The sequence below is a fragment of the Tachypleus tridentatus genome, chromosome 6 (assembly GCF_004210375.1).
Source record: "Tachypleus tridentatus isolate NWPU-2018 chromosome 6, ASM421037v1, whole genome shotgun sequence".
Taxonomy (NCBI): Eukaryota; Metazoa; Arthropoda; class Merostomata; order Xiphosura; family Limulidae; genus Tachypleus; species Tachypleus tridentatus.
The window spans coordinates 115,210,395-115,238,308 of NC_134830.1; the positions used below are offsets into that span (position 1 = coordinate 115,210,395).

Here is a 27,914-nt window from a genome sequence, read left to right on the forward strand (position 1 = left end):
TATCAGGTGAATACAGCTTAAGTTTAATGATGACTTGCTGCTGGCTGCACTTGATGAAGGCTGTGCTGTAGCATTTGAAGAACTAGCACAGAAGCTTAATTCAACAGTTCACTGTCATCTGCAACAACTTGGAAAGGTGCCAAAACTTGAAAAATGTGTCCCCCATGATTTGACAGAAGCCAACCTTAGAGCAAGAATGGACATTTGCACTTCTCTACACTCTTGTGAACGTAACTCACCTTTTTTGGACAGGTTAGTAATTGGAGATGAAAAATGGATATATTATAAAAATGTTAAGAGCCGCACACAATGACTCAGTTCAGGTAAACTGACTAAAGCACAGCTCAAAATGGACCTCTACCCTGGAAAAGTCTTGTTAATATCGCATAACTTCAAGCCATAATGGGTACTGAATAAATTCCTGAACTAGGGTCACATACTCTAATGGGTTCTTCTACACAGTTTAGCATATCTTCTTCTGTCATTTCCACATACGTACGTTGATCACTTGACACTGCAAGATATTGGTTGTTATTTTCTACAGCTAGAGCTAATGAATGGCTTAATGCTAATGATTAGGGTATGATTTTGTATAATTTAAACATTCTATCGTTTGCTTTCAAAGGTATTTCTATGAACATTCGTTGCGTATTATTTACTGCGGCTGTTTTTACATCAGCCTATCTATAATACATGTAAATCTCTTTACTATGTGTAGAAATTACAAATTGTAAGTGTGGAGGTAACTCCCTTTCAATTTCGTCTAATACTTTTTCTAATTTACTTGGAGGTATAAAGTATGAACTCAACTTTCTGTCTGCAGCTACATACAATGCTTGTACTGACTTAGCTAACTCAGTCCCACTATTTCAAACTGAAATGATAATTGTTGTAAATCATTATGAATTCTAGAATTGAAAACTAACATTTCAACTCCCGCCTTATGAAGCTCAGTCTGTCTTATTCGAGTATCTATCAAACTGTTAGTAATATTTACTAGAGCTCTAGACACGCTTTTAATTTCCTGTTCATGTAATTCAAGTGTCTGGTTTAATGAATTCATTATAATCATCTGTTCACCTATTAAATGAACCATTTCTCTGGATACTTGTCTTTGATGTTCTACTTTCTTGTTTAATTCACGTAAATCATCTGTGGTTGCGATTCCGAACAAAACTTTCAGAACATTTCCACCTGCTTCTATTAAACCACGTTTTTGCTGAGTCAAATCTGAAATTTAAACGTTATCTTTAATATCCTTTAATCCTAATAATAAATCTTCTATCTCAACAAGATATCGTCTAACTAAGATTTTATACTTCTGAATTAATCCTTCCTGTAAAATCCTTACTAAACGTAAAATACAAGAGTTAAAACAACTTACAGGCTCATTTTTATTTTGTTTTATAAAACAATTTTTTGCTATGTGGCCAACCTTACCACACTTAAAATACTGCAAGTCCTCGCACTTATTTTGTCCACTTCGCCAGTTTACTTTTTCATTTGTACTCAAACTTATCATACTTATTACAGAGTGCTTGTGCCTATATATCTTTTGCTCTCTTGTTTCCTCGATTAAATATATAAAGGTTGCTCGTGGGGTATTGGATTCATCAACATCACTGCGAGCGCTATCGCTAAGAGACCCTCGCTCATACTCAGACTTTAGTGTATCTTGGATCATCATATAATCTGGGTGCGGATAAGCTCTATATAATCTATTACCTAGCTCTTGTAGCTTATGCCCAAACACTCGAACAGACTTGCCTTTTTCTTGATTCATATTTCGTAATTGTGCCATGATTGTGTTTGGCGTTTCTCGTTTACCATATTCCTCTGTTAGCATACGTGTAAAAAACTGAAAAACTACAGTTCACGCAATGCCTCAATGAAACGTTTTGCTTCTCCTGCTGTTGTTAGTCTCAAAATGTCTGATTTCTGTGCGTTAGTCCAACCAGATATTCTAACAGCTTCATTTAATGCATCTATAAAACTTTCGACATCCTCGTCGAGCTTACAATGAAAAAAAGGTATCGTGCCTGTTAAGTGTGTAGTGCCTCACGAACCAACTTGAGTGGGTGGATCTGACACAGCTTCCACATTATCATCAGCCCTTCTGGTAGTAGTAGTGTGTAGTGCCTCACGAACTTACTTGAGTGGGTGGATCTGACACAGCTTCCACATTATCATCAGCCCTTCTGGTAGTAGAAGTGTCTATGCTAGCAGTAGTCCTAGTTACTTATTTAATTGTATTTTCTACTAACACTACTTATAGTACCTTAAACTAACTAAAGATAGATTGAAAAACAAAACTTTTGAAGTCGCTAGATGAGAATTATCCCACTGATTTGAAGGTCAAGGTCTTTGTATCTACTCTGAAAACAAAAAGCAAGAATGAGAACAAATAGTCAATAACACACCACAACATACACACCTTCCAAGTTTACTACTGTGTACTATGGAAGTCAAAACCTTGCAATAGCATTACTAAATCTGCATATTTTTTTACATAAAACTTTGTGGAAGATTTTTGTTCAACCTGAAAACTCTAAAATTGAGTCTTAGCTCATTCTAGAATGATGTTATTTATTAAGGGCAGCCATACAGCACAAATCCTGGGTGCCTGGCTTGTGGAGGTAGTGTTAAAATTTGCAAACAGTGTAAGAAAAGTTGATTTATTTATATCAACTAATTGTAATTTTTGTGTCTTTGACCAGAAACTAAAATAAATGGGTATCTGTATTGATGGTGGCACTATTTTTCTCTTACTTTGGCTATCTGAATTAGATTTACATTGCTTAGCTTTAGGCCAGATCAAAAAATAACTCATTGTTGCAAGATTCATGGTTAAATTTCAAAATTTCTTAATCAGAATGAAATACAATTGTATACCTATGATAATTGATTACATCAGTTAGTTTCATGCAAAGTAATCAATTAATTTTATGAAAATAATCAACTTGTGTGTCCAATTACTACTATCTTCAATATTAAGTAATCAAAAATTAATCTTTTTAGAGGCAGTTCACATCTTGCACAGAGAGCTGTCTTCTCTATGTCTGTCTTAGAAATTTCCATGCTACTTGTGAAGTTCTGCTGATTGTGTGAGTGACTAATTTCCTCACACAGGTTGTGTAGTAATGATGGATTATAGTCATGTTGACTAATTGTTTTTTTCAATTACATTGTGATGCTTCTTGTTTGGTGATATTGTTTTGTTTGGTGCACATGAGATGGTATGTAAGGCAGAAGTGAGACTGTTTCTTGTTTCTGTTTTTTTATAGTATTCTTTGTCTTGTGTGTCAAATCTGTTTTTGAAATAACCAAATACTTTGAGGTCAGAAAATGACTGATTTGGGGTATATTCAGTGGTGATGCACACCAACACACACACATCCTAAATAGATCAGATGTATTTAAGTTGGGTCTGTTAAAGGCAAATTCTGGGTGTTATTTATCTCATTTTACTGCTTTAATATCATGCTGAAAAGGTGTGGTCAGTTCTTATAAACTTCATGAGAGGACAGTGCATTAGCATTCAAAATATTACAGTCTAACAAGGTATCCAAGGCTACCTTAACTTTTACCAGTGTTTGAAACTGTAAACAGAAAATTTTGCACTTTATAAATAAACATGAGCCATGTAAAGCCAACAGTTTGGCCTTTTAACATGTCTTTAACACTTTGTAATTTCATAATTATCATCAACGTTGTCTGTAGGAAAGTAGAAAGAAAAAGAGTATGAAGGGCTTTGTAATATGACACTTCCATGTAGTAATCTTATAAGTACTGCATTAATAGTCAAATTCATAAAGTGTAGTTTTCATCCCAACAGCTGTCACATTTTCTTTATTTTTAGTGAACATATATTAGATAATATACTTTGAATATTATAAAACTCTAATTATCTTTGTAATGCATAATTTGTTTACTTAATCAGTGAAATAGTATGCCATGTTTATTAAAGTTATTGATACAAAGGTTCAAACAAATTGTTGGTGGTAGAAGAATAATCACACTCTACTCACATTACCTTAGGTAGATCAACAAGTAGGAAGAAAAAGATGAGAAAAAGAAAGAAACTGAGGACCTGAACTTGATATTCAAATCTGTAACAACACAGAAAGGTGAGAAAGGTAAAATACTACTATTTATATTATGAAATAGGTTTTTTCTGTCACCTTTCCTTGCTTGTGGAGAATGTAGTTAATGTTAGATAACACTGCACAACAAAGTTTGTGCTTCTTGAACATTGTTGGCTGTTCAAAAACATTGTAGATTTTTGGCTGCTGATCAAGAAAATCACATCCAAATTTAACCATTATGTACAGTTTCATTGAAATCTTCAGTTTTGCTACAATGGAAAAATGATATCAGGGCAACTGGAATCTGTCAGTGCTTGCTGACTACTGTTGGACACTGCAACGTGATGCACTGGACATTGAATACAAATGAAAATCAGGAGCAAAATACTTTTAATTATGTTGAACTTAATAGCATATTAGAAACATAATCACAATTAAATACGTTATTGCCAGTAAACAGTTAACTGTTTATTTCTCAAAGTTCCTACGTGATGAAGCAAAACCAAAACTATATTTGTGCATACCCACCAGGTACCTGTCACAATCAGCAAAAGCTTTTCAGGAAGCAAAACATTTCAAAAAAATTGTTGCGCAGTGTAAGTTGTGTATGGAGTAAAAAGGTTTATTATTTTAATTTTACCTAATACAAATGCTAGATTAGACTAGCTTTCTCATAAGTTATTTTTATGTAATTGGATAGAGAGTGTGAGCAAGAAATTCTGGAATTTGTATATTCCCATTGTTGTATGACTTTCCAGTAGCATAACAAGTACATGATATGTATCTCAGGACAACTGGTCATACCAAAATAAAGCTGAGAACAATGTTTTGACCTTAGGTCATCTTCAGATTAACAAAGAAGGAGTTTGCAACAGTTGTCCTGAGATATATTTTTACTTCAAGTTGGTTTCTTGTCATCACGAAATACGTGATATATTGTTAATCATTTAACCTCCCCCTACATGTTGATATGGCATGTTTTTGTAAACATATAAATACAAAAATTTTGATTTTTTTCTTTTTTTCCATTATTGCTTTTGCTTGTTTTGAAGTGGTGTAAAATGAGCATGAGAATATGTCAATGTGAGGTTTAATAGTATTAAAAAACATAGGATTTTATAGTTAACTGAAGACTTTTAAGAATTATTACAGAAGTGTTATTAATACAGATTATCTTTGGATACGTTATCTGGCTGTCTGAGGAGGTCATAAAGGTTTTTAAGATTTTATTTCTTAGAAATAGCAAATAACATAAGTTGAATCTTTCAAACTGAGTTATTCAAGAAAAGGTTAAAATACTTTATAGAATAATTATGGTTTTTATACCTTATGTATTATATAGAAACTGAAATACATCATGATGTATTCTACCATATTAATATTGCTCTTGATATGTAGTTTTAAATGTGTTTAAAGATGGAACCTCTTTGCTTTCTACTTTTAGAGATACATTTCCCTGACATTGAAATCCTGACATAAGTAAGGAATTTTTTAGCATTAGTCATATATAAAAGAATTTCTAAAGTATGGAACATCAGGTTTACAATTTCACCCATTTAAGGTTCTAAATATTTATTTTTCAGTATTTTTTTTAAGGTCTGGCACTAAAATTGTACTAATGTATAACTTGTAATTATAAATATTTATTCTTTTTTTTCAGTGAGAATTAAATATTTTCTTTAAGAGTGGTTGGAAAGAAATACAGTTTTATTGCAAATGAGTACTGCAGTTATAGCACTTAGCAGAGACATAAATCAGGTATATAATTGTGACTAACCAACAATAATTGGCTTTATAAGTACAATGAAATTATTTACATAGCTAAAACTCATTCAAAACAAAAAGCATAAGCTATTATATTACTGCAACTTTATTGAATGTTATTTTTATACATTTTAAAAATGTATGTTGGTACATTTTATGTTTTTATAACCTTAAAAAAATTATAACAACTTATGTAACAAGTGTATGGTACAAGTATTGTGTACATATTAACTGAAAGCATGAATTCTTGTACTGTACGTAGCTATCTTTAATATTAAATTAGTTTTCATAATTTTTGTATGTTTTTCAATAGTTAGGTCACTGATTTTATTAGGGTGAATAAAAACAAGTGATAAAAGTCTGCTTAATGTAAATCACACATTGAATCACGGCATTGAAGTGTTTTATCTTGTTACTTTCAACATGGCTACAGTTCAGTCACATTCATTTCTTGCAAAAAGGTGATATAACTTTTTTAATTTCAGGAATTGATCCTAAATCTGTACTGTGTGTTTTTTATAAGTAAGGACAGTGTAAGAAAGGTGACAAATGCAAGTTTTCCCACAATGATGTTGAAAGTAAGAGTGAAAAGAAGAGTATTTACGTAGACTTGAGAGGTGAAGGTAATGTAGTTTATTTTTTATCTATGCATCTATTATCTACTAACAATGCAAAGTATAAAGGTCTTTTAAATCAACCATACAGTTTTATGTGTTTGCATTATTAGTGATAAACTGCTCAAGTGTTTTAAGAGTTTAAATGGCAATCTTCAGTTGTACCTTTTAGAAAATTAATGTAGATAAATCTAATTCTGTTAAGGGTTTATATCTTTCTTTTCAAATATAAAAACTTTAAATTCTATATTTTTTGGTCAAGATGAATTTTTATCTAATAAATAATTTGGATTTCAATCAGTTAATTATTGCATACTGCACTTGATAAACCAGAATAAACATATGATGCCATAGAAGAATATTCCTGCAGCTTTCAAATAGTTAGAAATATTTTCAGAAATAAAACCAAAACAACAAAAGAAACAATAAAAATTCCTGTCTTTGGTATTTTTCTACTTTTCCCTGAGCCTTACATTAAGAACATTTGTTCACATTTTTGAGAGCTCTGGGTATCTAATATGTTGACAAACCAAATTACTGCTGCAGTAATATATGATCAGTGTATTGACTAAAGAAATTCCCATTATAGCTGAACATGCTACTGGTAAGATTTCCTTGGAATTTAGTTCAACTTTGTATGCAGAGGAGGTACAGACTTTAATTCTCAGGAAATTAGATTCATGGGTTTGGCCAGTGATTTCTTCTTCTTTTCAGTAAAACAATGTTTCTAAGGTGAATGTAATCAATGAGAAGACATTTGGACTCTCTTTCTTTCTTTTTTTTAACACTTTTTTTTAGTCTGTCATATTCCACACCATTTCAGGAGTTTTAGTTTTCCACTACTTTTCATGCTTCCAAGTTGTTTGCTTTGGGAGAGAATTGTTCTTCTCATACTTTTGTTTCTGTTGATACCAGTTCTACCAGGGGACTGGTACATGTTGATAAACTTACCATACTTCAAATCTGGTTGATATACCTGTGGTAGTTGTGACTCAGATGTCATTTATGTGGCTTTACTCTTATTTACACATGGGAGAATTAAGTATTTCATGTCATTAATGTATGGATTTTGGTAAGTGAGATATTTATATGTTCTTTATCATCTAAGTTATTTTAAATGAATTGTAAATGAGATGTTGATTATTACTTGTGTTATTACTAGTTAAATTAAATCATTTTGCAAGTACATTAATCTTACTTACTTTGTGGTCTTGACAAATTTCATGGCTTTGTTAGTTCATTATTAGTAATTTAACTAGGTATGTTTAGGCCTAGACTGTTTGTAAGTTGCATATTATTACTACTAGTAACATATAATTCTTTCATTTTTTCAAAATTGTTAATTATGTGCTTAACCATTTTCTCTTCCTAATCCACAATTTAAAATTCTTCTCCACAGTGTCCACTTCATTGATATTTATTGCTCTAAATCATGTTTTCCATTTCAGGACTTTCCTGTTTGTTTGGATAAACTTCAGTTCTTTTTTTACTCTATGAGAATTTGTGCTCTTCTCTCTATGAATAACTAGATAATGTTTGCTTCTACCCATTCACAGTCCATAGACCACACTCCACTGATTCTACAAGATGCAACAGAGGGAGGATTCCTAATGACAGTGGGGGAAATCCATTCTTAACTCCTCTCAATAACCCATTCATTTGGGGTAATTTTCTTCTTTTCAACCTCATTTGGGCCTAGCCTTCTCTTTTTCAGGTTTGGAGCAAGCAGTTCACATGTTTTTCATCTCACGTTTCTTGCAGTTTAATGTATTCTATCTTTGTGGGGATGTGAAATATGGATCAAACTTGTATGTATTAACTTTAGTGGGAACTGTGAGATCAGTGAAACTTCTCACCCATACACACTGCACGCATCCATATACTAGTAATAACATTTACTAGCTCATGTCTTGCCTTGCATATTGTATGTTATAAAATGTTTTTCATTTTAACTTGAATTTTCTTCATTAGTAAAACTTGTGATTTCTTTGCAACTGTGATGTTAACATGCATCTGCTTACCGAAGAACTGAGTCATTTAACCAATATAATTATTTACATAGGAGCAGTGATTACATCAATTAGTGTACTATAAAACAATTTATATCATAAAAATAATAAACCAATCAAAATAAGTGTTTCTGATAATTATTTTAGCAATCAATCAAAATTATGATTAGTTGTCATGAAAATAATAAACTAATTGAAATTAATGTTTCTAGTTATTCCAAATATCCAGATGATCGAAATATTTGTTAGGTACAAACTTACATAAGAGGCAGGTGTGGGGATGCTTTATGACTTCCATTGCCATTAAATTTACTATTCCTGTCATTGTTATTGCAAAGCTACAGAAGCTATCTACCACTGCATCAATTTTGAACTATTGACTGCCAACTCTCTGGATATTTAAATAATTAGGTGTAAATTTATTGTATTTTGATTTATTTCTTGCACTGTGTGATGTTTTTACTTTACAATTATATCACTATTATTTAAAGTTGTATAAGCATGAGCAGATCTATGGCAGGAGCCCAAGTGGTCCAGTAATTCATATTTTTAGTAGTTAATAACTGTATTCTTCAGTTTTGTATGAGAGAATGCAGGTGAAGTGAAGGGATCCATAGGGGTAAACTTCATACACATTTTTTAGAGATTAATAATTATGCTGTTTAATATTATATTTGAATAGGCATGAATTTAAGGTAAAGATCAAGGGAGTTGAAACCCCATCCCTTCTAGCTATTCTTTTTTTTTTTTTGAAAAGTAATACCTGAATCATTTAATGTTTTTATCTGTGGGGTCTTAACTCCTCCTACCATTTCCCCCCTTAATTTGATTAGGAAAACAGTCAATAGTATTGAAAATAAATATTAGGTTTCAATATCTGTTTGATTGGTCTATTAATTACCTTTATTATTATTTATTTGAATTTAGTTTATTTTGAATCTATAGCAGTCAGGTGTAGCTTCAGCCATTAACTTATGAACACAATAATATGAACATCAACTAAATGTTTCCCTGGTAAATTATCAGGCCTTGGCTTTTTTCCAGAAATTAACAGTGTGCATGCATTCTAGACTTTATGGAGATTATTAAACTTTATTAAAGTTAGCGTTATTTTTCGGAATTTATAATGCACAATGGAAGGGTTTAGACATTTTCATTGTTGGTTGGATAGCTTGGCATTTTATGGTACAAAGCAACTAGGCTATCTGCACCAGACATTTTGGTAATGAAGTTATAAAAAATTTACCTTTTTTCTAAAACAAAAATGTTTTAGTACTGTTGATATCCAAAATAAGTAAAAATGCAAGTGACAAAAAATAATTGAAAACAGACTGATGTTTGCAAACACTAAAATGTGAATATAGTTGTAGAAATGGTTTTCCTTTCAAAATATAATAATTTATTTCAATTAAAGATTTCAAATGTTTGTCTAACTGTTTTTATTTTCTAATGATCACAGTAGAAATAAAGATATAAATTTTAAATTGTTCATTACAACCTATATGAACTAATAATAATAGACTTTCTAATTAATTTTATCACTAGTTACTTGTAACACATAGGCTTTATAAATAAAAAAAAAACAATGAATGTGATGTACACTTATCAATTAAACTACTAGAAATCTCATTAGACTCCCTCTTCATAAAAGAAAGAAAGAGAAACTATTCTTGCTATGAGAACAGTTGTTAAGAAAGTTTAAATGTGTTTGGATATAGCACATAGTTGTACTATCATGTGTTGATAAAATTAAAATATAGGTTGTTTTTTTTATAGCTTTGTAAAGTTTCTGTATTTGTGTATAAAATTATATGTATTTGAAAGCTATAGAAATTTTCTTCAAAGAGAAAATATATGATAACTTGGCATAAGGTAAGTAAGCTTATACAGTTTAAAGATGGGTTGAACTGATAACAAATCTTATTAAAAGTTTAACATGATAATGAATGTATAGTGTTTGGAAAAGGTTTTGTCGTCATCAGGTTTAATAATATACCTATACACTGAAATATATATTGTATGAAGCAAAGAGGTTGCATAACTTGAGATTGCTTAAAGCATAATAGTTATTTTGTTGATGCTTTGTTTATAATTGCTGTTTTTACTTTTTATTAGATACATTATGATTTTATTAAGTTGCAGTGTTTGTAAACATTTTTTTAATATGTTTACCAAATAAAAAACTGTCATCAAATTGTAGAAGTTTACTATTTAGTGAATATGGTAGGAAATTGCAAAATATTGTGATGTTGCAAATATTTATTAAATAATGTTCTCGTATGTTTATTTTGTTCAAATAATGAAGATAAATAAATTGTTTAACTAAAAATAGCAACTGTTAAAAAGATGAAGGCTGTCATGTGAAATTAAGGGTAATTTGAAAATTAGTAAAAAAACCCAGAGTGAAAGAAAAAAATAAAAATAATACTACATTAGAATAATGCAGTGGTTGAAAAAAGTTAAAGAGTAAGCATGTGCATTTTGTTTTCTTGTATGGGTTGTAAATGGTGTGGTACTAATGGGTTAAGTGTAATTGATCAGTTCAAGGAATCAGTTATTATTTTCCACAAAGTAGGGTACACAGTTATTATCTAATGAGATTATTAGGGATTTAGTAACAAAAAAGGGAAGAGGAACATTATTTAATGTTGTCCTTTGTATAATTTTTGCTTCTTTGACAAGTACTCTGAACTGGTGGTAATAAATACAAACTGTGGATGTTTAAATCCTGGTTTGTGCTTGAACAGAACTAATTTGAAAAAATTGTAAACTTGTTAAGCATTTTTAAGAAGAAACCCCCCACTAATATAGTAAGTTCAAATACAGAAAATCAAGATTTTCTAACTTGTTTACTGTGCCACTTGGATGGAAAGTACCTAATTTATAAAAGACTTCTATTTAATGTTGTTTTTAAGCATTAAACACACAGAAAATACATTTTTGCCATTTAAAAAATTTAACAGCCCTTTAAATAAGCTTGACAGTCAGACATGTATAGATCATATATAAATTTGTAACTGTAAAAGGTGATGCATTTGGTTTGTTCTCTCAAAACATCTCAGTGATGGTATCCTTAACATGTGATGAAATTTGTGGTTACCATGAAACACATTCATCTATTTAAAAAAACACTGATACTGACACTCATAATGTATAAATATTAAAAACAGACTTATTTGTGAGATTTCTGATATTTTAGTTATTAAACTTTCTAGATTCTTGTTGGTAACAAAACATTTTGTTGTATCATAAGTTTAATGCCTGTTTAGTTTAATAACCTGATTGTATTCAAGAAGTATTATCTTCAAAATTGACTTACTAAAAAAGTATATTATCATAAAAGACTACTCACTATTATGGTATTATTTTTGAAACAGAAATCCTGTAACCCAAGCACTTTTGAAAAATTGACCTTTCTTTCTCAGGGGCAAAATGGGTGTGGTGGTATGATCGAAGAGTGATATGTATATTTGGTTTTCCAGGAAACATTTATTTTTCTATAAACTATTGTAAGTGTTTTATTTCTGGTACAATGTAGCCTTTGGCAAGAATGTATGTGAAAAGGTGTTATGGATATTTTAGTTTAGAAATGGCTAAATATGTGAATATATATAAAATTGTGCTTAGGTGTTTAAGTAAAATAAATATGACACCTGGAGATTGGCTGATAAAAATATACTAATCAGTTTATAAGAACAGGTATGAAAAATTATCTTAAAAATGGTAAGTTTTAGGAAATTTTGTCTTCATAAAACTAATTAATGAATAAAGCTATTTTTCTGATGAAACCAATGAACGTAGATCACTGATTCCAAGATCTATGTTAATTATGAAAGGTTTAACAGTATTTAGATGAGCAATCCCAAGTAATACTAAACTTTCAAATAGAATTTCTTTTATTATTACCTATCAGTTTAAACTCGAACATTTCATGGATTTTGAAGAAACATTTTTATCTTCTATTCTCAATCATTGTCATAAACAGATATTTCCTGAAGTTCTTGTTGCCTTCTTCCAAAAAAACAGAACTCTAAAAGGTATCTTGTTCACAGAAAAGTGAATAACATCCTACTCAAAAATGAGTGTCGTCCATGCAATAAAGCCTTTTGTCAAATTTGCAAGTTCATAAAAACCACTAACTCATTTTCTGACATGCACAAACAAAGAAACTTTATATAAAGAAATCAGGTGTTAAACAAAAGACACCATTTTTATTATACAGTGTAAAAAATGCAGTCATCAATATGTAGGACATAAACAACCTTTAGAGAATATTTCAACAACTATAAATCTTCTATTAACATTGAAAATGATCTCCCAGTTGCTCAACACTTTTACCAACCCACTTGGGTTATAGGATTTACCATTTCATTTCTATCAAGACTTCTTGAACCTAGGTGTTTTTCTATCATGAATGATGTGTTTAAAATGCTTTACGTTTCTCAATGACCAACTATTGGAGCTGTAAGAATTATTATTGCTTTCTTGTTGCTCTAATTCTGAATTTTTACTATATGATATATATAGTAAATATATATATGATAAAAACTTATTTTAATTTTGTTTTGAGTGATAATGTAATCATTTTTAAACAATCCACATAACTCTGCATACAATAGTAATTCTTGTGTGTCTACTCTTGAGTTTTTGCTCATGCCACTAACCTTGAACTATTTCTCACCTAAATCACATGTTTTGACATGAATTGCACTAGTACATAATGTAGTCATCATGTAGTAATATCCCTCCACCAGTAGGAAGGTGATACATCCTCCATGCTCATGGGTCCCTACAAGAACTTGCACTTGAAATTGTCTTTGTTCTTAATTTAGGCACATTCATTTTTTAATTTTGAAAGATTTTGTGCAGTCTTTGTGATTCATTTATTAATCTATTTTATCAAGTTACAATCTTTTTGATAGTATCTTATGACTTTCATGAAATTTATAATTGTTTCTGTTCATGGTTTCTGTGCAAATGAAATCTATTTGTGTGTGACACCCTTTACTCTGTCATTTACATTCCCCAGTCTTCCATACATGACTTACGTCTTGCTCCACTCATTTGCCACGAGGTCTTCAAGATGCTCTTCTTTCCTTGGAGTCTTGAGTGGAAGTTTCTTGCCATCATTTTATCACGTCTTTACTCTATCATCTTTACCATTTCTTGACCCATGTACACTTGTTATTTCATAATTTTCTCTTCTCACTCTCTCTGCCTCCTCTGACCATACTCTTCTCCCAGGGGGTTATCCTTTGTTTATTCTACTGGTAGCTACCTCTAACCTTTGAACCTAGTTTACTTGGTTCCTGTTGAATTGCTTTTTTTTTATCTTTTCTACTCACTTCATAACCGACCTTTGCATCACTTTGGTTTCTACCCTTTGTCTATCGTCTCTTCCTCCTTTTCCTCTTTCCCTATTGTTTTTCTTCTGTTTTCTGATCCTTAACACCATTGTCTCAATGACACAATGTTAGAGCTCTTAGCTTTAAATGCCTTAAAGAGTGTTATTTTTCCCTTTAATGGGTTACTGTTCCCACCTCTTTGTTGAATCCTGACTCCTGGAGACTGATACCTTTTCATTGTACTTCTCTAAACCACTTCTGATGATTCCCTTGTTCCAAATAAAGGAGTTTCACTGCCTTAATAGGTTGTTTTCCCCCAACTTTTAAATTAAGGTGGTCCATGTCTTAGATGCCTTTCATCATCTTCCAATAATCCCATCATCACAATACACACTGTTTTGAGGTTCTACTTTTTGGCTTAACTCTTGCTCCTTATGTCTCTAGCAATGTTATGAGGGCTATAACTTGCTACATTCACAGTCTTGGCCTTTGTTTCTTTTCCATTCTGGAAACATGGCTGCATTTTGTTTCTACCTTTTCTACAGGTACATTCATTATTAATTAAGAAACAGTTTCTCTGGAAGGCATGTCTTAATTTTTGGGTTGTTTCTGACTCTTATATTTGTTCCTTTTCTATCCACTCCTTATTTGGGCTCATCCATTTTCACTTTGTTTGCAAATTATAGAGTATCTGGTTACCTGAGCTCTTTTGATTCAAGGTCACATAACCAACGGTCTGGCTGTATACACCATCTTGCTTGTGCTGTTCATTTCTGTATGTGTTCCCTGCCATCTAACCCCCTCACCCCCCAGTGTCTTGTTGAAGTTCTGTAACACCCTTTGTCAAGTCCTGTTGATAGCACATTATTGACCAGCTATTTCTTGGTTTCATCCTTTTCCAATTTTCTTCATAACTCTTTCATATGGGAATGTTGTCCTTTATTATTCACATGTGGGATTGCCCATTTTTTTCTCAATGGGCACTTTCTCATGTTATATTGCCCTTCTTTTGTAATGCTTGATTCATTCTTTTACTCTAGGATCCCAAACACAGTTGGTGTTTTTATCCCTACTGACTCATCAGGCACCTTCTGCCACTGGGCTGTCTTATTGCTCATCATTTGGATTTCTTTATCAGGCTTTTTGAACAGAGATTTTCAGTCTGCACCATGACAGGATATCATGAGGCTTTGTTAGCTATCTTTCAGTTTTACTGCTATTGTTCCATGTTTTCTTTCCCTGTCCTTCCTTCCTTTCCTGATTCAGTTTATGTGCCTTATTTAGACTTTTTTGTGGTTCTTTACACATTTATCTAATACCTGTTTAAAATCTTAGCCACTTGTTCTTTCACCTTTACATGAAGCCTCTTTCCTTCTTCCTTAGGCTTAAGGTCATCATGTTTCTAATATTTATGCCTTATATTCTTCCTGTACTCTGTTCCACAAATCTTGCTCCATTTTCTTCCCTACTGCTCTTTTCTTCTGTACATATAAGCAGCTTGGACAGGTGGTGGGTCAAGTTTTTCTGATTCTCTTGCATTATTTTCAGCTCATTATGATTGTCTTTTATACTCAATTCAGGCAATCTAGTTTTGCAGTGCTCTATTTCAGGATGATGCATATGCCCATTCTTGCTTTATGATTCCTCCTTATTTATGGATCATGAGTCAACTATTCTTATCTGGGTTATTTGTTTTTCCAAGAGGACGACATTCTCAAATTCTATCATTTGACTTCTCATCAGATTTTTACCTTGATTCACTCTGATGTCACTGTTTTGAAAACCATTGGATTGAATCTTACAAATGACACACACCTTCAGTATCTGCCATTTATCTTCAAACAGATATATTATCCCTCTAGGTTCTATTTTTCAACCTACTTGCCAATCTTAATGGGGTAAGCACCTAATTTATATTTTTATACACTTATCTCCAGAACCCACTCAGTGGCTACTATACTTGTTTTCCAAATCTACATAATGATAGAGGTAAAGGAAAGCTCATCCAACCTGATTTTTATGTGACTGCTGTTGAGATGGGGTTTTCCTGCAAGACCACTGTGTTTGTATTTGTGTGCATGTGTGTATCTTGATGTCCATTCCAAAATACATCTTTCATGTAATATCATGTAAAAAGCCAGCATCAAGGGAGAACTATCTGTCTAATTTACTGGCTCATGCATGCCAGATTTTCAAAATAGGTTTCTCCTGTAATGTACTTTTGTAATGGTCAAGATATTTTTAAATGGGGTCAGGGGACCTTTCCAAAGTGTACCCAGTGTGACCACCCAAGAATGTATTTGAGTGAAATACTGGACAGTATTTCTCTGGTGGTATGATCTTTTTAGAAAAAGTTCAAGCAGGCAGTGTAGTGCAGGGGTATCCATGTCAGTGTAGCAAAGGCCACCCACTATTATATAGTATGACAACTTCTCAGTTGTTTTGACCAGCGAAATGGGATAAAAGTGTTCTTGTTTGGAGTCAATTCCTGTGTGTGTGTGTATATATATATATATATAGTGAGTAACTTGTACATATAAACCATATAGCCTGATTATTGCACTTGTTACACTACAACTTGTGTCCATTTGACTTGTTAAGTGCAGATAGTTCAACTGGTCAAGTATTTTACCTGACTTAATTTTGCTTTCTTTCATACATCTACCCAAACAAAAAGTATACTGTCTCTTCTAATAAGCTCTTACCATAAGATATCCTGTTTCAAGAGCTTTTCACCTTTTGATGCCTTTTCTGAAGTACTGTGTGAAGAGAGATAAGTGGATTGTTTTGGAAGTTAACATTTTGCTTACTTGTAAATGAATTTCTGATAGATACCTACCTTTCCACACACCTTTTCACTTGTCTTTCCTACTACCAGTGTAAGTTATTGTCAAAGAATCAAAATTTCAAGTGCAAGTGCTTATGGGGATGTATTACACATGTAAGATGTATCATTCTCCTGTAGATGGAGGGTTATTTTTGCATGATAATTAAATTATGTACTACCATAGTTCACAAAGAAATGTGAGTGGTAGACAGTTCAAAGCTATTGACATGCACAAAATCTCAAAGGCAGGCACATGAGGAATGGCCACTGCATGCAGAAAGATAAGTATTTATCAGAAGTACATTTTTAAGTCAGAAAAATTGCAGTGACATACACTTTGTTGGGTTATTACAATAATAATATCAAAACAACCTAACATCTTAAGATATACTATAAGTGATCCAACAACTTTCTCTGCCATATAATTTTAGTTTTCTTATTTTTATTCCATTTCCTAAAGTTAAGGGATATGTGAAATACATGGCAAAGTAAATTTATAACTTGAGAACAAGTTCTGTTGACTGCAATCTTTTTCTTTCGTTGTGAAAGATTTAAATCTGATGTGGATATCTTTGAAAGTTTGAACTTTAACTAATGTTATATTGTTGGCTTTTCATATCCTTGTATATTTGTAAATATTTTTTGGAGGCACTTGAGAATAATAAGTATGGTTGATTCTGGGATTGCCCTTATGGAGGAGACGTGTCATTACCGACATACACTCTCACCAGGTTTGTTCTCAATAAAGACAAAAAGAAGAACCACAAAAAGAAAGATGTCATTTCCATTGAAGAACTTGTAGAGAAAGAGGCTTGTTCAAGCATTGTAAAACTGATTTATATTTCACTCAGATATCTTTTTTTTAAAATAATCAAAAGTTTAAAGATAATAATTTAGTGAGATAACTAACTGTAAAACTGGAGTGTTTATGTTCACAGCTATTTACTGTAGAGTATGTATGAAAGCATATATCTAAAGAAAGAAACTTCCATGGATTGACATCATCACAATGCTATGGAACTCTGGATGTGTATCTTATTGAAGGAGCTGTTTGTACAAAATGTAATGTTTATTATTATTGTACTATAGTGATAAAGTAATAAAATGTACTTCATATATCACCTCAGGTTTTGCTTAATAAGGATTGGTTAGATTTTATAATTGTTGTGCGAAAAAAGTTCTCTTTAAAATGTAAAAGAATTAGGAGAGGCCTTTTCTCCAGTTCCTTGAGAACTGATGAAAAGAAATCTTTCAATTTACAGAAACCAGTATATTAAGAATAATTAAGAATAAATGTTTCTAAATTTCTCAAAATATCTTTTCATAATTAATGGCCTTTCTGAAAACTGCACTGTGAATATTATTTTCTCATTTTTAAGATAATTTTGTAAACTTGTATTTTAATTTTAACACATTAGTGACACTCTGCAGCCTAAATAATGATTAATCAATTTTCTATAAAAACTAAACAGAATTTTACATCAGTTTGAAACTGCAATTACATTTCTTTATAAGATTGTAATATAAAATCCATTGGTTCATTAAATAAATTACTCCACTTTGACTAACTGTAAAATGATTTGGTGAAAGAGATATTACTGTTATTTATCAAAGAAGAATGCATCATGATGCAGTAGTTGATATCTGTTATTTTAAGATGCTCCAAAGATTCTCTTTTGTACTTTTTTTAAAGTGAGTATTAACAAATAATTCTGAAAAAGTCAAAATTTCACCTGGCTATAGGTCTAACCACACACACGTGGCTTGAATTAAGTCATGTTAAATTTCAAGAGCAAAATTAAATCATTGAATTAAAAAGAATATAGAAAATAAACTTGTAGTTATTCTTCTACACTTTTAAAAAATACATCAGAATTGAAATGTATTCAGTTAAGTTTATTATGAGACACCACTATTAAGTTAAATAATGCCATATGTCTCCAGCAATATTCTTTATGAATAAATATTTTGCTGTTACAACATTATTAGGAGCTGTCTATTCTATAAATTCACCAATCTATTTGAAACTAGATTAGTGAACTAGTAAGATGTTTAATAGCTCCTGAAAAATCCCATGTTAGAAATCTGAGGTTCAGTTCAACGTGGTGGACATAGCAGCTATCCCAGTGCAGCTCTGCTCTGAGATAGCCAATCTCATGAAAAACTAATAGCAAAATGTTAAGCTAATGAAGATGCATTATAGAGATATAAAGCATTATCATATTTGTCTTAATGGAACTAGTTTAATATTTAATGTCTATTTGAACCAGGTGTTGGTTTAATATTATTTTTTTATCATGATATCCTCTTGAAACATACAAGTGAAAGGATCTTTTGTGTTGGAAGTGTAAAATTTTTAATGGATAATTCTGACACTTTGACATAAGCAATTAGATTATTCTGTCCCACTCTGTCCAGAAATACTGCACTAAACTGGTGATGTAAGTAAATATTTTAGATGCAACTTTTAAACATGCAAATTTTTAAACAACCAAATATGAATACATAAATGTATTGATGATTATTGTTGTAAACTTACTTTCTACTGGTGTGTGTGTGTGTGTATTGTAATGTAAATTTATGGGTATGTCAGGCTAACAATTCTTCTGCAATAAGTGTCTGACTTGTTGGTGATAAATGTGACAATAAATGAACAGTATGCACTCCTTGTTTTTACAATAATGTGTGTGTGTGTGTGTGTGTATATATATATATATATATATATATTCATAAAAAGTTAAATTTATGTATAATATTCTTTGTGCTATGGAGATCATAGTTGTATCTTAAACATTATACATTTCTCTTTCTTGTCAAAAGTTCACTTAGGCCAATTCAATTGCTCTAGAATTCAGCTGAAAAACCATATTATTATATATATTTTTTTAATCGCAATAGTGTCCATGTATAATTCATTTACACTGTCATACGTGTTACCACAGTTGTCTTTTGAACTTCTAATAACCATCTGCCTTTTGTCAAGTTCACACAGGTGGGTTTACGTAGTTTAGAACACCTTTTGATAAGACAAATTCTTTTAAACTCTTTCAAACTTTAATATCACTCTTTACATATCACCCATTAGACCATTAACTCCTATGACAATTAACTTTACATTTTTTAACTTTTCTCTAACCAAACTTCTCTTTTACATGACATTTACTCTATTTCCACTCATTTTGTCTCTGCTATTTATACGTTCATCACTTAAGCCTTCTAGAAATTTCCATAGCCTTTACATCAATGAATTACAAACACAAATTAATTAATAACACTACCTACATTAAACAGTCTTTAATATCTGACAATAAGTACCCTCTTCAAGGAAATTATTTAAGATATTTTTTGTTCACTATATATAAAGATGTTTTCAGCTCACTCACAAAGTATATTTATATTGACTGCACCAATGTTTACAGTCATTTTAATGGCTTCAGTGTGGAACTCTTTGTTACAAAGGTGCAACACCCACCTTATGATCCTTACATTATTCACTTGCACCTCTGAATGTATGCAAATTGGTGATAATCTGTCTAGATGATGAACTCCTTCCTGTACAGGTAGTTCTGGAACTTCTTAATGGTAAGTAAGATGGCCAGACACGCTCATTCAGTAGTTCTCATTGCTTAACAGCTTTTTACTTGTATATATTACTGGAAACGGTCCATCTCTGTATTATTGTAAGAGCACTTACCAATTTCAATGACTGAAGCATCAGCCTAAACAGTCAATGGTTTGTTGAAGTCTGGAATGCAACCTGGTGTCATCATTTCTACTTTACTTTGTTGGATAAGCCTTTCTTGGTCAGGTTAGTCAATGGTACACTAATTTCAACATAGTTTAGGATGAATTTCCTATAATATCAAAATAAATCCAGAAAGGATCTGACTTGTTGCTTTTTAGTCAGAGCTAGTGTATCTTGTATTTGGAATACCTTCTTTTCCATGGCTGTCTTTCAGTCCCAGCACATAATATGTGGTGTAACACTTGGATGGTCTAATGGTGAGACCTGCTGCTCTCACGTGTTGTAATAGCTTTCAACATGTCTTCATATAGTATTCCCATTTCACAGAGTGTGTCAGGATGGCATCTGCATAGTGCTTGATATTGGTGGTGTTGCACAGCATCCTCCTTATCATGCAGTTGAATGTTTCTGCCAAGTTGACTTGGCACCTGCTGAAATTGGTAACATCCATCTAGTATCACAGATGCTGTCTTTTCTGTAAATCCTGTCTTCATTAGGATTTGGCAATAACCTTTACTGAGGTTGATCTTTGAAGAGAACCTGACCTGATAGTTTCTAGGTTGTCCATAGGTTCAGAGTTGAACTTCATCACAAGATTCAGCTTTTGGAAATTTATTTAGAAACAGTTAACCTATCACTAATTTTTGAGATTAAAACTGGTAAATGGTAGGCTGAATTTGATGGCTTAACAATTCCAGCTTCCAACATTGCCTCAGCTTCCTGCTTTGTAAGGTATTTCATTGCATAAGGCATCTGAAAGGGCTTCACTTTAGCTGGATGCCTTGTTGTTGTGTTGCACAAGGCCTGTCTCTCCTCTTTCCATTTTTGTATTAAAATTTGACATGGTTATATATCATGTAATCTCCATGCTATTTTCACTTTTACTATAGTTGTGCACATATTAGTCTATTTATTTCCACTGTCCTTAGCATTTTTTTCTACCACAACTTACTACTGTGTAATCATGGCTGTGGCTTACCAAATGCTATAAATTTATAGGTGTGTTTGGCTATGAAATTTTCCACAGTAGGTGTCTGACTTGCTGGCAGTAAAATTGACAAAAAATGAACAACATGCACTCCACTTGTTTTTTAAAATAATATATGTTTGAAACAAGTTAAATGTATGTACAAAATTATTTACACTATGGAGATAATATTTGTATCTTAAGTACTATATACAGTTCTCTTTATTGTCGAAAGTCCACTTAAGCCAATTCAATTGTTTTAGAATTCAGCTGACAAGCTAAACTTTTATTTTTTTTAATCACAGTAGTATCATGATATCACATGAGTTACTATGGTTGTATCCTTAACTTTCAGTATTATTCTGTTTTTTGTACTTCCAATTATCATCTTTCTTTTGTTGAAGTCCACATATGTGGGTTCGATTGGTTTAGAACACCATTTTATGAGACATATTATTCTCCTTATCTTTTTCAAACTTTAAATGTCACCCTAACATACCAACCATTCACTTCCACAACAGTTAACTTTACAAAGTCTAACTTTTCTGTGAAAGAAGTTCTCTCTCATGTGACTTTTACTCTAGTTCATCTTTTCATCTAGCTGTAGTTATTTATACATGTATCACAGTCTTGACATCAGTGGATTGCAAACACAGTGTTCAATAGCCAGTGAATGTTGTAACTCAACATCAGTGAGTTACAAAGTAAGTTAATCAGTAACACTACCTTCACTAAACAGTCTTTTATATTCAAGTTGGTGTAAAGTTTAGAAATAAGTTTTCTCAATTTTGTTTTGTAGTATTTCCCAAAATCTTACACTTACATTCTTTTGCTCTCTTTCAAAAAAAAATTAAATTAAGTGATAGGTGTTTATATGAAGTTAAATTGTGTTATTTGTAGTTAAGTAAAAGTACTCATTGTTTTTGGTATAACTTTATAGAACTGTATTGTATCCTGAATACTTTGTTATTACATTATTATTGAATAGTATCATAATTTTATAAAGTTATATTTCCTGTACATAAATCATTATCTGTATGCATTCATAAAATTACATCTTGCTCTATGTAATTTATAAAATTGTGTTTTCTGTGTGCTTTATAATATTATATTGTATTATATCTAATTTTTACAATTGTGTCACTACATTCTGTGTACTTCAAGAGAGCAGGTCTTGGGTCTAACTTGACAAGAATATCATTTTAAACACTTTTGGCTTGGAAAAAGAAAAAAGTATGTGTACTTGTTTGTTTCTCTGTTTATCCACACTTCAATACAAGTTTACTTCATATTTTGTACTCTTGTCTTCCTTTTGTTTATGTTTATGAAGGATAGTATACTTTTAAAATATTTTCATAAAGATGTACATAATTTGGTAGCATTGTTTTAAATTGTTTAGATTTTTTATACACTAGACTTTATTGACTTATAACAATTTAGATCTTTATTACATTCTTTTAATGAAAACTTGTGTAAAGTGTAACAGTTAATATATAAATTTGGGAAATAAGTACATACACATATATGTAAGTATAAAAGACATTGTGTACAAAAATTTTTATTTTTGTCTAATTGCATGTATGTTCAATATTTAATTGAAATATATTTTGTAAGCATGGTATCAACACAAAACAACAACATTATTTTGCTTTGTAGATAGCAGAGAAGAAGAAGAAAGCTCAAGTGGAACAGGACAGGAAAAAAGCAGAGTTTAAAGCTGGTCATCACATTGGTGTAAATGATATTGTAAAACTGTGCGACTGTCATCATATGATGAGTATTATTAGCAAGTTAAAGTTTGTTGACCATCATCCTGGTGTAATTATAATAAATGAACCCTACTGTTCACCCCTCAATTTAAGGAAATATAACTGCATGTTATCAACATAGTGTATCATCTATTGTAAATGTTGATATTGTTTGATTAACACAAGAAATAAGTGATCAACAATTTGTAAAATCATTCTTGAAATTACTGATCATCACTGTGATATAAATAATAATATATTTATTTTCAACATAACTTGAACTTTGCTTAAGAAGAGGTAAGCTAACCTTAAAAATAGCAAGACAACTTGATGTAGAATTTTAACATTATATAGTACAAAATGCATTATTAATGAGTGTGGTCATAGAGCATATTTAAACTTGTCGAGTTTATTCTTTTCATTGTTAAGTATGTTGATCTGAAGAGTACACTAGAATTTTCATATTTATGAGTCTTCAAACAGCTCAGTGGACAAGAGATGTTTACATTCAACCCAGACTTGGCTGTAGAAGGCTAGATGGGTGAAGATGAGGCAGCATATGATCTATTTCCTTGAGAAGATAGTGAGGTATTAATATTTCATCTATTATCAAAGCATGAGGTCTTGTTTGCATGCTATTTTATCTCTTAAGGATTTTCATGGAAATGTTATTTAGGAAAGTTGCTTAATTAAACAGTTTGTGTTTTATCCAGTTCATTAATATCATTTGATATCATAATTTGTTTCTTCAAAGAGAAAAAGTTGTACAGTGAAACATTTATATATTTTTATTTGTGTCTCCACATTACAGGCTGTGGTATCACAAGGATATTGGAAGAATTCTCTTTATACAAAAAAGACATAATTATAATCTCTCTCTTTTTTTGATTAATACCAGCAAACTTGGTTGTTAGTGTTGACACATCAGTGAACAGTTTTGTCTTTTTGTAGCTGGGAAATTGAAAATTGATTTTAAAAGGCTTTTATAGTTTCAGAGGAAATAAAAATACACATTTGAACTCAAACCAAAAGTTTAAAAATACATATATTAATTTGCTTTCATGGTTAAAAACGTGAAATAAATACCTCATTTAAAATATTTTATGAAAAGTGAATGAAGTAATGAACAAAACTTCCTATGGATATTGTATTAAAGAAAGGACATTAGGTGTTTAATGAGTCAGTTTACAAGCATTGTAAATGGTGAACTTTCTTCTTTGAATGTGAAGTTTTAAGTCAAGTTCTAGAAAAGTTAATTACTTATGAAGAATCAGTCCCAGTTCCAGATTTTTCTTAACTGGAAAGGGGGCAGTGAGACATATGCTGGAATTAAATCTGAAATTATGGTAAAACTAAATTTGTGGACAATAGTAGCTTTGGGGTTGGAGAACTATTTTAGTGCCCTCCCACTAGTGCTAGCTCTGTTATGAAATATAATTATAGAATTAATATATATAAATATTACTTGTCTATGTCAATGCAAACGTGTATGAGATGTATTTATCATAAAATTTGAGGGCATTGGAACATATAAAAATTTAATCTTTGTAAACTTTCTTTGCAGTTGCAGAATTGTGATTCATATCTGGAACTAACAGCTGAGACCCTTATCCTGCAAGCAAATGTAGGATTAATTAATCTTCATGAAGCGAACAGAAGAAAAGCAAACCTATATGGTAAGGAGATGTACTGAGTATCAAGTATGTATTACATTAAAAAAGTAACTGTTATAGTAGGGAGTTGTGCCTTAAATTTAATTCAAGTGTCTGTTGAAGTAGGAAAGTTATGGTTAAGATTTAATATGAAGTATCTATTTTAATAAGAGAATTGTTGACAAAATTTAAAAGAGTATGTTATAATAATATGAAGTTGTTAGAACATAATATAAATTAGCTGTTAAAGTAAGATATTGTTAAAAACCATTATTATCAGCTGTAATAATAATTAATTTGTATTTAATGCTTATTAATTAAAAAAAAGATGTTTAGACTTATTTAATGAAACCACAAATATTTCATTTTTAAAAAAATCATGACATTGAAAATGTTAAAAGAAAGGCCTGTCTGTGAAAGGGAGTTTGCAAATTTTTTTACAGATACTAAAAAGCCTTAATGAAGCTTATAGCTAATAAGAATGATAAATGTATTGATATATGTAAAAATTATATATTTGCTTTGTTAGTTGTTGTCAATGTTTCAAAATGTATTGAGAAAAATCAGGACAGATTGTGTTGATTAAATATCATATAGATAATTATAACAGTAATTGTTGGTATCGTTGTTAGTGGTATTTTGTATTAACATGGTGTTCATTATGATTGTTTAATTAAATAAATTTGTAGGAGAGGAGGGGAAGCTCCCTGAAGTAGCTGGTTGAGAAGATCATCTTGCTGCTACAGTAGATGAAGAAGCTGTTCCAATCAATGAAAACCTATTTGATGAGATCTCTAAGAATTGGATATGGAATAACCAATGCATAATAAGTAGAAATCCTATAAAGTTATAATGTCTGAAACTTAACTGTAGTGTGTGTAACTGAACATTGACAGTGACTTGTGTCTCCCAGATTCTTCTTAAAGATAATTTCAAGAATGTTTTACAAAGTGCTGATGCTCAACCACAGATATGATCTGTACTACTAGTAGATGTCTGCTCTTCATTTATTTATTACTTACCTACCTATAGCTGAACATTTTTTGTTAATAGTTAAAAAAAACAACACATTTTATTGAACCTGATGTTTTACCTTTGCCATTTTGTTCAAAGCAAGTTACCAAGTTTGGGTTAAGCAATTTATTGCTCAATGCAGTGATTAATATAATGTTTCTATAATTGAAATGCTAAAGGTACCTTAAAAACAAAAATTGCATAAGGTTGATAAAATGTTTTAAGTTAAACAAGATATAACAGGAGTAAATGTGATTTTTAAAGAGCAATAATTCTTCTATCTTTAGAAATTTGGTTGTGAAATGTATATTTTTCAATGAATATCTCGTTATAAATATTTATTATTGCAAAATAAATGGTGAAAAAATGAAGCAGTGTGAGTTTAATTCATTGATTGGCACACATCAAATAGTGTTTTTAATTTTTGTAAATGCATAGTTGTATGTATTGAATACAAAAAAATATTTAATCAACTTTCTACAAAATTCACAGAAGGATATAAACAAAAGTAAACATAATGCATTTCTGACAGTTAAATAGAAATAACAAAAAGTAAAAACAGATGTATTGATATTTAACCCACACAGTGTGTCTGCACTGATTTAGACCTTGAACATGGACCAAAAAAACAGTGAGAGAGTTTGCAACTGATGAAACTACATTCTAATCATAAAAGTAATACGGTCTGAACACTATATTTAGTTACCTGTGCTCATAACTAGATATGTTTTTATTTCTGATCTATGTAAAAGACTTGCTTTGATCAAAAGTTAATATTAATTCTATACCAATTTCTTGTGATATCCTGATCAGTTTCTAATTTAATTATATTTATGATAATATCAAGTTAATGCATACATATTTTACAGATAATTGAATGTTACTAAAAGTTATTTCTAGTCCATGTTTAAGGTTTGAAACTGAGCCTAATCCGCAAACTTAGTAATTCAGTTTTTAAATATACAAATAGTTTTTCTGTATATTTTTATTTTAATTATGGAATTTTAAGCACAATTATAACATAGTAAACTGTGAAACCTGAATACATTTATTTAATGGTTTGTCTTATTTTATTACAAAAAAGCAACTACTAGATGAAATAGTTTCAAACTTCAGAATTATTTTTATGAATTGTATAACTTGCCCAAATAAAAGTTAACATTTTTATACTGAAACCATATTTCAGTTAGGTATTTACCTCTTCTCACCTCAAAGCTGTTTCAATTTTGATTTGCTCTCTAAACATTGCCAAAAAAACACTTTTCACCTAGCTCATCAGTCTTAAAATATGTACTGATCATGCAACTACCTTCCAACAATCCTACTGTACCATTTGTACCAGCACAGCTAATGCAGTCTATTATTCTAGAATAATCCTCACGTTCAAGAGCTGTCATATTCAAACCAGAAACACTGGCAAATCAGTGGGGAAGGAAGTGGTTGAAGTGAGGCAAATATGTATCAAAATACATTGTCAGGTCAGAAAATGTTAACTTCTGAAATGGTCTTACTTCTTCTCACCCCACTTTGAAAAACTAGAGGAGCAGATGAACATGCAAAAAAACAAAATCAAGCAGAAAGTAACCACACTGAAAGAACTGGTGTGCAAGATTAAAAACAGAAGTCACATCTGTGTGGTATAGAACTATTTCTCAAATGGGCATGTTCTTTACCCAGTAAAGAACACAGTACCACAAAGAGGGAAGAACAGAATGGGCTAGCACCTACTTGCATTGGGGAAAGACATACAGTACCAAATCAGTACAAGTGTTGGAGAACAAGACTTGAATACCATGACAAATTTGAAAAATCTAGTGTGGAAGTGATAGCAACTCATATAAATGCCAATTGTACATCTTCAGATTACACTGAATTATGACAAGTGCAATCTATCCAGTTGAAACACCTTTCATAAGAATTTTGTGAGCAACAAGTGCAGTCAGCCTGAGAAAAAATGTTCAGGGGAAGTGCCTTTGATCCTGATTGTTATATTACAGTGTAATTATTGTTCAGTATCACAGTAAGAATAACAATGCTAGCCCTCTTGTTGTTGAGTGGGTACACATAATCTACAAATTCAATTTTAGTTTATTGTACAAAAACAACTCAGGAGGAATCTTTCCTGGTCCACCACTCCAAGAACT

General features: G+C 31.2%; 1 long non-coding RNA gene across 24 annotated transcripts; it reads left to right on the plus strand.

The window, feature by feature from the left end:
• The first annotated feature begins 1,599 nt into the window (after window positions 1–1,599).
• On the plus strand, window positions 1,600–26,141 carry LOC143253368 (uncharacterized). Of its 24 annotated transcripts, none has more exons than XR_013029539.1 (8): window positions 1,600–2,201; window positions 4,039–4,136; window positions 5,746–5,843; window positions 6,373–6,472; window positions 7,912–22,589; window positions 23,013–23,692; window positions 24,669–24,780; window positions 25,446–26,141. It is a non-coding gene; the product is annotated as an uncharacterized LOC143253368 (long non-coding RNA). The 24 variants fall into 24 exon arrangements; XR_013029542.1 differs by having other exon boundaries at window positions 1,700–2,201; window positions 22,521–22,589; XR_013029534.1 differs by lacking the exon at window positions 5,746–5,843 and having other exon boundaries at window positions 6,335–6,472.
• Window positions 26,142–27,914: the final 1,773 nt, after the last annotated feature.